The 12,438-nt window shown below is 33.9% G+C and overlaps 1 long non-coding RNA gene and 1 pseudogene across 1 annotated transcript in view; one reads left to right on the top strand and one right to left on the bottom strand.

Moving 5' to 3' along the window:
- LOC139043293 (uncharacterized) overlaps nt 1-9,229 on the top strand; it is a 50,148-nt gene extending 40,919 nt beyond the window's left edge. Inside the window, exons 2-4 of the long non-coding RNA XR_011500386.1 lie at nt 6,484-6,639; nt 7,272-7,445; nt 8,484-9,229. This is a non-coding gene — a long non-coding RNA (uncharacterized lncRNA). The remainder of the gene's footprint in view (nt 1-6,483; nt 6,640-7,271; nt 7,446-8,483) is intronic.
- Nucleotides 1-12,438, bottom strand: part of LOC139043290 (centromere-associated protein E-like) — a 79,749-nt pseudogene that overhangs the window by 34,095 nt on the left and 33,216 nt on the right.

The following is a 12,438-nucleotide window of genomic DNA, read 5'->3' as shown; positions in this document are numbered from 1 at the left end:
ATAAAGTTGTAAAAATCTAAAACATACAAAGACAAAAACACATTGCTGAATCTCACCATTCCAATACTGTCCCTCAGGTCAGTCTTCAGTTGCTCCTTTTCTGCAGTAACCCTCTCTAACATTTGTCGCAGTGCTGTTTTCTCCTGTATTAAAGAAAATATCTTTCTCTGTTGTTCAGTTAGCTCATTATCAACATCTGCAATCAGCACTTGGGTTTTTTTGGCTTCCAAACTCTGCTTTTTATCTATGCCAACCATCTAAAATATTAATACATTACAGAAGAATTTCTTAGTAACAGTTTTAATAATAAAAATAGCCAAACTTCTATTACTTATTATGTACCAGGCACTATTTTCACACAGTGACACATTTAATCTTCCCCATAACCTTACAAGGTAGGCACTATTACTATCTCCGTTTGACAGGCAAGGAAACTGAATCCCAGAGAGGGTAGGTCACTTGCCCAAGGTCACTCAGAGAAGTTATCAGACTTTGAATCCAAGTGGTCTGGTTCCAGAGCTCGTGCTCTTGTGCCTGTTCACTGGTAAGAGCTATGTGGACAGCTATAGATAATTCACAACTATCTTCATGTACGATGGGTTAACCTGGCTTTATGAAGGAGTAAGCCAGCTTAAACTCTCCCTCTTTATTTCTTTCCTTCAAAAGCTGGAAACCATAACTTATGCCCTACTACTAACAAATCTTTATTTTCAGAATTTTATTATAGATAAGAGGGCAAAAGAGTTTTGTTAGAAACATATTTCATATTATAGTAGCATAATTCACCTTTTCATATTTTTCATATACTGCTTAAGAAAAGCATGTTATATAAATCCATTTATCCATAAATAAGTCTTAACCAAAGGTAACCTGATACATGGACTCCTTGGTAAAAGGAGACAAAGATTGATGTTACCAGTATGAAATTAGGGTATCACCATATAATCCTATACTAGCCCAGTAAAAACACTCAGCTGAATATTGGTCACAGATGTTTAAAAAGTTTTTATAATAATCTATATTTAATTAGAAAAAAAAGAAAAAGAAAAAAAATCATCCAATGACACCAACTTCACACAACCACTATTAGAATTTGGGAATATTTCCTTCCAGAGTTTCTTCTATTAAAAGAATTTTTTTAACATTGCAATTATGACTACTTTACATATAAGATCCTTTTTAGTTTTTCTTTCCCACTTAGATTAGATGATATGCATTTTCCCATGCTGTTACATAATCTCCAAATTATAATTTTTAGTAGTTGCTCAATTCTCTAGAGTGGATACAGACAAACCATATTTCATTTGGTTAGCCCCTTCTTTTTGGCAATCTGCATGAGCTTCTACAAGGATGAGCAGAGAGCTAACTACAACTACAGGAGAAATTAAGGCAGGAACACAGAGTCTTTGGGATTAGTCAGTCAGCTACTATAATTCAGAATCTTGCATCTTTACTCCTAAATATGGAAATGTACACAAAACAAAGCAGATTGAGACAAAGTGCAAAACTGAACTCAGCCTAGAAAGTATTCCAGCTACCATGGTTATGAGCAAATCTAATAGGTCTAATTATTAAATAAGGAAAAAAATTGTGTCCTTTATATGAGAATAAGCCTACTAATCACAAAGTTTAAAATTTCTGTTGAGACACACTAGAGAAACTCATTTCCAGAGAGAGACACATCAAGCAGGATTGAAAACGGGCACTCCTAGAGGCTTCATGATAGACCTACTAGGCTATCATAGGCTGCCCTGTGGTGCTCTGATAAACAGGTTTATCTGGAAATCCCTAGACCCACTGCATTATCCTCATGGGTGATTCCAGCATGAACACGATTTCACAAGACCAAGCTCACCTCATCATTGCATCCCAGATTTCAGAAACCCTGATGAACAGAATGGCCCAGGAGAATTTCCAGTTAGACCCTTTTATCAACACAGATGATTCCAGCATGAACTTAATACCACAGACTGGCTGGTCCAGTGAGTGTAACTCTCCTTTTCCCTCACTCCGCCTCTACTGCTCCTTCTCATGGGGCCCTGTGACTGCATTTTGCATTTGTTTAAAAGCGGCTACTGACTGTGCATTTATTTTCAAAAAACTATTGAAAAACCTTTCCCCTTATAAAAGTGGAAGTTATAAATTTTAAATCAAGGTCAAGTGCCTTTGGCCCATAGTTGACCCAAAATATAGATAAACTGAGAATACAAGATATAGAGCAAGTGAAAATGCTTTCTAGGAAAGAATGACTGAAGCATAGGGAGAGAGGAAGAGAAAGCTCCTTTTCCAAGGCAGGAATATTGTACCCCAGAGTAAATGGGAAAAAAGAAGCTCATTATATAGAGTAATAGTATATAAAGGTATATAGAGGTTTCTTTACATAAGTTGGATCTTACTGAATTGTTCTTTAGTATGTATCTGTTTTTATTTAATAATGTATCCTGGAAATTTTCCAATTGTAGATAATGTCTACTTTAAAGAAATTCCATGACTATACAAAACTCTATTACATTTCTATACATTAACAATAAACAATTAAAAAAGGAAATAGAGAAAACAATCCATTTACAAAAGCATCAAAAAGAATAAAATATTAAGGAATAAACTTAACCAAGATGGCAAAGGCTTGTACAATGAAAACTACAAAATGTATCTGAAATACATTAAAGACACAAATAAATGGAAAGACGTCTCATGTTCACAGATTGGAAGACTTAATATTGTTAAGAAGTCAATGCTACCCAAAGCGATCTACAAATTTAATGCAATCCCTATAAAATCCTAATAGTGTTTTGCAGAAATAGAAAAATCCACCCTGAAATTCATATGGAATCTCAAGGGACTCCAAACAGGCAAAACAATCTTGAAAAAAGAACAGAGTTGAGGGTCTCACACACCCTGATTTCAAAACTTACTACAAAGTTATAGTAATCAAAACAGCTCAGTACTGCCATAAAGACAGATATATAGACCAATGAAATAGAAAACAGAGCCCAGAAATAAACCTTTGCATATGGTCAAATGATCTTTAACAAGGATGTCAAGACCATTCAATCATAAAGGATGGTATCTTCAACAAATGGTGTTGGGAAAACTGGATATCTCATGCAGAAGAAAGAAGTTGGGCCCTTACTTTACATCATATAAAAAAGTTAACTCAAAGTAGATCAAAGACCTAACCATAAGAACTAAAACTGTAAGATGCTTAGAAGAAAACATGGGAGAAAAACTTCATAAAGTGGATCTTGCCAATGATTTCTTGGATATGACACCAAAAGCACAGACAACAAAAGCAAAAAGAGATAAACTGGACTACATAAAAACTACAAATTTCTGTGCACCAAAGGACACAATCAACAGAGTGAAAAGGCAACCTAGGAATGGGAGAAAATATATGCAAGTCACACAATTGATAAAGGGTTAATATCCAGACTATATAAAGAATGTCTAAAATTCAACAACAAAAATCAAACAATCCAATTTAAAAATGAGTAAAGACTTGAACAGACATTTCTGTAAAGATATACAAATAGCCTACAAGCACATGAAAAGATGCTCAACATTACTAGTCATTAGGGAAATGCAAATAAAAACCACAATGAGATATCATCTCACACTTATTAGGATAGCTACTGTGAAAAAAGGAGAAAATAATACGTGTTGGTGAGAACTTGGAGAAATTGGAACCCTTATGCACTGCTGGTGGGAATGTAAAATGGTACAGCCATGATGGAAAACAGTATGACAGTTCCTCAAAAGATAAAAAACATGATCCAGTAAATCTGACATCCAAAAGAATTGAAAGCAGGGTCTCAGAGAGATATTTGTACACCATGTTCATAGCAGCATTATTCCCAACAGCAAAAAGGTGAAAGCAATCTTCAGTGCCCATTAATGGGTGAATGGTTAAACAAAATGTAGTATATACATACAATGGAATATTATTCAGCCCTAAAAAGGAAGGAATTTCTGATGTATGCTGCAACATAGAGGAACCTTGAGGACACTATGCTAAATGAAATAAGCCAGTCAAAAAAAGACAATATACTGCATGATTCCGCTTATGTGAGGTACCTAGAGTAGCCAAATTAAGAGAGATAGAAAGTGGAAAAGTGGTTGCTAGGGGCTAGAGGAGGGAGGGAATGAGGAATTGTTTAGTGGGTATAGAGTTTCAGCTTCACAAGATAAAAAGAATTCTGGAGATTGGTGGCACAACAACGTGAACGTACCTAACACTACTGAACTGTTTGCTTAAAAATGATAAAGATGGTAAATTTTATGCTATGTATATTTTACCACAATTAAAGATACAAAACAAACAAAAATAAATTTATACATATATATATATATATATATATATGAATGACTACTACTCCAAGCTATGGATGTATGAAAGATTATTTCACCATTCTCCTATTGGTGAACGTTTTAAATTCCCAGTAGTAATTATTCTGGATTAAATAGTATTAAGTATAATAACAATGAAAAATAGTATAAAAAATTCTGACATATAAAAGGCATTTTTGAAAAGTAGAAATGCATTGTAAATAAATCAGTTATATAAAATTACAGGCAATCCCGTTATGGACTGAATTATGTCCTCCCAAAATCCACATGTTGAAGCTCTAAGCCCCAAAATGACTGTATTTGGAGAGAGGGCCTTTAAGGAGAGTAATTAGGGTTAAATGAGATCATATGGCTGGGGCCCTAACCCCATAGAACTGGTGTCCACTCCAGAAGCAGAAGAGAACCAGAGCTCTCTCGGCTCACACACAGAAGGGCCATGTGAGGAGAGGTGCCATCTGCATGATAGGAAGAGGGCTCACAAGAAACTGAATTTTCTAGCTCCTTAACCTTGGACCTCTAGCTTCTACAACTGGGAAAAAGTAAATTTCTGTTGTTTAAGCTACTTAGTCTATGATATTTTGTGATGGCAGACTAATATACCTCCCTTTTAAAAAATCATCATTAGCATCCTAGCCTTTCTTGTATATAATTAAATAACAAAGCAGCTCTTCTCCCCAGGTTTCAGGACAAAACGAACCATGCTGCCTAGAATAAGCTGAGATTTAAGCACAGCACAGCTCTAGAAACAGACATGAACACGACACACACATCGATAGTGAACTCTCAACTAGTACACAAAATCTGATATAAAACAAATATTTTACCCATAAGTAATAATAAGCACTCAATCTTTCTTACATTCTTAGAATTCAGAGGGGCTTTTAAAGATGTTTAAAATACACCAGGCCTCGGAAAATATCAGCTCAAAGTTTGAACTAACATTTTTGCCTTTTCCTTTTCCAACTGATTGTAAGCAGTTATATCTGAAGTTATTTCAAAGACACTAGGGCTAATCTTGTAAACTGTTGTTAGTTATTCACTGTGAATAATCAATAAGATTGAGGTCACCATTATGTACTTAAGTGTCTGAAGTTAAGGAGAAAGCTCACATATAGTATATGAAAACTCGAACAGAAATACCCTTTACCTTTTCCTGAAATTCATCCGAATTTTCTCCTATGTTTTCCTCTATACGCAAATTCCTGGAAGTTTCCTCAGAAATTTTCATTTTCAGTGTGTTAACTGTTTCTTGGTGTTGTTTTAAAGACTCAAGAGCATTTCGTAATTGTTCTTGGGTATCTATGTTCTTTGTCAGAGAAAGGGAACACAATTTCAATTAGAATAATGTGAAACAATGAAAATAACTTTATAGTTACTGCTTGATCATAAATAATAACTGATGGCTCCTGAACGTCTTGAAGAGGCTCTGAGTTTTCAGTTTACTCTGTCAAAGCCTCACCATGGTCACGGTGTCCTGAATGTCACTTCTGAGCTGGTCCCTCTCAATCTGCAGGCTCTCTTGGAGCTGTTTCAGGCCATCTTTTTCTTGGGTTAAGGTTCTTACTTCTGCTAAGGTTTGTTGAAGTTTCTCAGTAATCAGTGCTTTCTCCCTTTCAACAGTTTGCAGCCTAGAATCTCTACTTTCTAATTGTTGCTTCAGCTCTTTCACTTCATTTAACCTTTCTTGACTCTCAGCTGTTTTCTGCTGAAGTTCCTGGGTTTTGTAAGAAAGCTTTAAAATAAGAAAAAGTTACTGTGAGAAGCAGAGCATTCTGTGGCATCTATATAGAAGCCAAACCCCAGAAAACTAAAGACCATTTCCATAGAGGGTGTGTTGTACCAACCTCCATGTTCAAAGCATCCAAGCTTAAACCAAGTGTTTGAGCTTCTTTAGAGAGATTTCCTATGTTCTGACTCATTCTTGCATTCTCCTCAAGGACCATCTTATACTTTTGCTCAGTTTCAACATGTTGATTTTTAAAATCTTGGAATTCTTGATCAGTTCTTTTATAATTCAACTGGCTAGCTGCTAGGTCACTTTTAGTTTTCCCAACTTCTTCAAGTAAATCTTGAATTCTACTCTCTTTATGAACTACTTCAGAAAACAATTTGTCTTTTTCTGATGTTATTTTACAGAGCTCTTCAGATTTGTCATTTATCTACGGAAAAGAAATAAAATTTAGCTATGTTAGCAATATAAGATCCACTACAGCAGTTATCAGGAAAAGAAAAGCTTTATCTGCAAAAAAGAAAAAAGACATTGAAATTAAGCACAGATTTGACTGAGGAAAGGTAATATTTTTATTGTCACATCTTTATAACAATATATTATCCTGCTTAACTTTACCATCAAAGTTTTGTTTGGGTTCTAGTAAGGATTGAGTGGAGAAGAAACACTTAATTAGGATGTCTTTATTTCCTTATCTATCATTCTAAAGTGTTTTCTAACTTTATGGTGTTTCAGGCATCTTATGGTTTTTCTTAGAATTTGACTTATTATTTTCTTTCTAAAGGCTTTGAATGCAGCTCAGATTTCCAAAAACTTAATCCATGAATAATTTAAATTTTAAATAACTTAAATTTAAACTATTATTTAAGTAATTAATTTAAACCAACAATATCCAGCTTATAAATAGTTTAATCATTGTGAAAGATAAAGGAGAAGGAAGTGGGAAAAAGAGAGGAGAGCCAAAGTTGAGACAAAGGAGAGGGAGCGAGACAGTAGAGCTCTTGTAACCACAGGCTCAGGGTAGGAGGCAGGTCTGTGTAACTCAGCTTTTAGATCCATAACTATGTGTTGGGCTAAAAAACAGCATGTACTTTAAAGAGTTTTTAGGATGACTAAATAACGTTGCTAAAGTTGTTTAGCATGATGCTCACCATGTAGTAAGTACTCAAATTCTTGTCCTTTTTATTTCTTTCAGAAAGGCAGAAAAAGGAAAGGCTGGCAGAAGGTTTCCGGAATTGCTCACTAGGCTGCAATATTTACGTCAACCTCTAAAACTTCATCAATGCCACCCTCTTTACCTCCTTACTCTCCTTTATTCAACATAGTGATATGACCACAGCAACAGCACCAAAAAAGATAAAGACTAAGGGTGGGCCATCAATCTCTGTTGAAAAGCACTACATCTGAGGACTATAGAAATGGCCCCTACATGGATCTCATTACTAAGTATACTGTTACATATTCTTTGAAAATGTTCCTAACAAGCAGGGTCAAATGTTTACAGTCTCTTCACTGTTACTTTAAAACAAACTATGGCAAAATATTTAAGGCAATATTGCAAGGGTTTTTATTTCAAAGTAAGAGTTATTTGCTTAAAAACATATTTACCTCTTTCCTTAGCATTTCTACTTCTGAGGGTAAAGATTTCAACTCTGAGAGCAAATTAACTTCTTTATGCAAAGCTTCATTTTCTTCAACTTCTTTATTCAGTTCTTTCTGGAGATCAGTAATCTTTCTTCCTGATTCCAAATTACAGAGCAAATCTAGGATATTTTTGGTAAATTAAACAGTTTGCAGTTATTGGGACAATTTAAATTACATACAAACTTAGATTACTTAATCAGATTATATAAAATTTATTAAAGAAAGAACCAGTGTTGGTCAACAGGTAATCCAATTGTTAAAAGTTCTTGAATCGCCTTTTTCAAGATCGGGTCCAATTCATTTGAAAAATAATTCTTAAACCTTTATAATTTGAAGTCCATGGAAACACTTATAAATACTGACACCAAATGATATTGAAATTTAATATTAGGCTACTTACAAACATCAGAGAACAATGGACTTTTAATCATTGGAATGGAGGTGCAAAATCCTTTAGGCAGTTGGATTTGCAAAGAGGTAAGTCTGAAATTATAAAATACCTTTTGGAACTTTTCCATCTATAAGGCAGGTGAGTTTTGCTATTTCATTAAAAGAAGATTGTAATTCTTTCTCCAGATCAACTTGCATTTTCTTCTTTGCCTCCAACTGCCTTTGATATAACTGAATATCATTTTCCATTTGCTTGCATGCACTTGCAAGTTCTTTCTATGAGAGAAACAATACAAATTCACAAAAATGTAGTGATCATTACAACTGCTTTATTATAAATATAACAAAAATCACTTACCATTTTCTCTTTCAGCTCCAGATTTTCACTCCTGAGACAGGCTGCTTCTCTCTTGGCATCGAGGGCTACAGCCTCAGCATCGAACAGAGTCTGTTTCATCTGTTTGAGGTCTTGAATGTTTTCCTATACACACAACAAAAAGGATTTCCTGAAAGCTAACTTTCTTAGAGTTGGAAAAGACTTTAGAGAACACACACACAGATGTCATTCCTAACAAATCAAAAATGGTGAAAATACGTTAATCACCAAATTTTTTTTAGGATAGATGAAAAGAAATGACATTTTCGAAAATAAAAATATTTTTAAAAATTCTGGTTATCTTTTTCCAAATTATAAAAGCACTATATATATAGAAGTACTGTAATTTAAGAAATCTGTTATTGTTTAAAAAAGATTAACACAATTGTTGCTCAGCTAGCCTGTTAAAGTTTCCTACGTATTTTTAAATTATTCTCTCCAAAACATGACAGGTGAGCAATTAATAGTTAAAATTAAGAATATTAAATCACAAACTGAAAAAAAAAAGACAAACAATCCAAAAGAAAAAGAGAGAAAAGATACGAACAGGCAACTCACAGAAGAGAAAATATAACTGATAAATACATAAAAAGATCCACTGTGTCATTTTTAAAGAGAAGTAGCATTTTAACATGACTTTAGCTGACATGAATTCAACCATATGTCCTTGGGAAAACATTAATGCATGAATGAATGAATGAATGAATAAAGAGAAAGAAATAAAGAACAACTTTTAAAAAGTGGGCAATTCTGCTTGCCACTCTGTCAGTAGACACTCGAAGATTATATGAAAGTACCTTTCTTCCCAGGGCCTCCAAACAGTAACAACACTTTTAAAAAGAATCATTTGTGATTAATAGAAGGTAACAAAAAGTACTCTGACAAGTTCAAATGAAAACAAAAGAACAACAGAAACTAAGATTAAAAAAATTCTAGCTAGTGGACAGCCCCGTGGCCGAGTGGTTAAGTTCACGAGCTCCACTTCAGTGGCCCGGGGTTTTGCTGGTTCGGACCCTGGGTGCGGACATGGCATCACTCATCAGGCCATGCTGAGGCAGCATCACACATGCCACAGACAGAAGGACCCACAACTAGAACATACAACTATGTACTGGGGGGCTTTGGGGAGAAGAAGAAGAAAAAAAAAATGATGACGACGAGTGGCAACAGATGTGAGCTCAAGTGCCAATCTTTAAAAAAAGAAAAAAATTCTAGCTAGAAACTGTTGCCTTTTAAAAAAGGGTGTTAAAAACTAGAATCAGATACTTTCTTGAAGTAATCAGGTGGATTGAAAGCAAATAAAAAAATTTAACAATTTCACCATGAGATTCAAATGTTACTTAATGCCAAGATCTGATATCTTGGCTGAGATCAACTACATACTTCTTCATGCATTTGTATAAAACAATTGAAAAAAATTAAAATGTTTTTTGAATTACTGGTTTTTAATGGAAGCTCACTCCTAACTTACTTACATGCACTCAAAGAATGATGTCCTCAACTCTCTGAGCGATTCTTTATCTGTAGAATGGCAATGATACCAACAGTCCCTTTCCCATAGGGTTACTGATAGGATTAAATAAAATACTAAATGTAAAACAACTACAACAATGCTCGGCACACAGTAGGCTCAACGTAAGCATTTGCTATGATGATGGTGATGGTACACTATAAATGCCAACATGATTACACAACAAAATAAACCTGATTTTTACCGATGAGTATGACAAGTCCATGTTCACATTTTCTGATTTTTGAGTGTCTATGTATTTCTGTAGCTTTTTAATCTGGTCTTCCTTTTCTCTAAGCAGCTCTACTTTTGAACTTAGTTCATTCTAAAAGAATCAAAGGAGAGTGAAACACAATTTAATTGGATCTAAATTCTAAGGGATTAAAAAGAATTTACATTTAATAGTTTAGACAGTAAAATTTAAAAGTTGATACTTAAATATAATTCCTTCTCTTTTCTGAAATCATGTTCAATTACATATGATGTATATTTTATAGCTCTAGTCCCTTATCAACAGAAATATCAACATAAAAGCTCACCTCAAGATCTTGATTATACACTTCTGCATGCTTAACTAAATTCTTTATTTAAGTTGGAAATTTCATGAATTAGTTGCATCTGTAAGAGCATGTGAACAGGCAACAGAGCAAACCAATAGTTAAACAGAGCAAAAAAAAAAAAAAGACAGCATTCATTCACTGCTTCAGAATCACCTAACACAGTAAGAAGGGCTGAGAGATAACTGTTCAAGCTACTGCAGCAGAGCACCTCATTATTTAAAAATACAAAAACTCTCCCAAAAGACCAAACCCAACTAACCAAACGAAAAATCCCAAAACCCCACAAAACAAAGAAGAAAACCTCAGCATAACCCAAATAACAGTTACATCATCTGTTAATAAAGTTACAATAACATCAAAAGTACATTAGTAGGCATCACTTGGAGGAGATGAACTGTAATCAAACTTTTAAAAAACATTCTCTGAATAGATTTTTGTTTTGGGTAAGTTAAATGCATAAATGTATTTACCCCGTAAGATTTTTTCTTCCCATGAATTAGCCATTTAGCTTTACACTGGCGTGCTTGTTAATGCGTTGTGATCTGGAATGCAGGTTTGGATTAGGCTGGTTCCATGTGGTGCTCACCAAAGCTACAGAGGTATGCACAGCATTACCAACTATCTACCCTGTTGGTTTATTCCACAGGGAATATTGGAAAGATGATGTTATCGCTTTACATTGTCCAACTGTCTAAAAGTATAAAGAATACTTAAAGATATAAGTATTTCTATTAAAGTTTCCTTTCTATCAAAATAGCTATAGCATTAACTATCTCAGTACCATAAACTTTTGTGTTCAAAACAAGTAAACTACAATTTCCTAAGATAAACATATTTTTCCTTAGAATTATTTAATCTTAATAATCAGATGAGTCCTTAAAGAGTAAAAGCAAATTCTAGTAGAATGCAAGCGACTGGCTGTTTCCATCCTAAACTAGTTTCAGATTTCAGACTAGTGTTGACGTTCTTATTTTAGGGCAGTATCATCCAACAGAAATATAATGTGAGCCAAATTTGTAATTTAAAATTTACTAGTAGCCACATTAAAAAATAAAACAGGTAGAATTAATTTTAATAATACATTTTATTTAACCTAATATATCCAAAATATTGTCATTTCTTCATGTAATCAATATAAAAAAAATGAAATATTTTACATTCTTTTTTCATACTGAAGTCAATTCAGACTGGCCCCAATTCAAGTGCCCAGCTGCCACATGTGGTGAGTGGCTGCCCAATTGTTTGGCAAAGTTTTAGACATTTGTATAGGTTGTAATTTAAACTGGCTTCATCTTTTACCTCTTCTTCTCTGTTTCTAACTTTCGTGCAAGAAAGCTGCCTATTTCTAATTTTTGTGCAAGAAAAGCACATTTACCAAAAAGAAAGAACTAAATGATCATTCTTAATTTTGGAAAATATTTAGAAAATAAAGATTTAGAAGGAAAAATTCTCCCACTTCTCATTTGAAATAGCACTTCATTTGAAGTATTGGTTCTCATAAACAGAAAAAGATGAAGCAACTTTTGTAAAGATCTGAGTGTAACCTTCCAATAACATATTGTTTAAGATGCTGAGCATAAAGTGTACAATACGATCAAAAGTTAATCTGTTGCTGCTTAAGAAAACAATGTAGATTTCAGCTGTAATTTTCCGCAGGTGAAATGAAATACTTAAGTTCTTAAGACAAAAATCTCCAAGTTGTGAAAATTATAAAATTAAATAAATCAAGTTTTTGTCTTAAGAACTTAAGTATTTCATTTCACCTGCTGAAACTTAGAGCTGAAATCTGCATTGTTTTCTTAAGCAGCAGGACTGAAATTTCTCTTGTTCCCTGAGCTTGATGATACTGACCTTATTTCTCCCTCTAAAATCACTATTTAAA

This window comes from Equus asinus, unplaced genomic scaffold (assembly GCF_041296235.1).
Source record: "Equus asinus isolate D_3611 breed Donkey unplaced genomic scaffold, EquAss-T2T_v2 contig_197, whole genome shotgun sequence".
Taxonomy (NCBI): Eukaryota; Metazoa; Chordata; class Mammalia; order Perissodactyla; family Equidae; genus Equus; species Equus asinus.
Note: the sequence above shows the minus strand (reverse complement) of the source record. Positions and strands in the feature narration are given on the sequence as shown.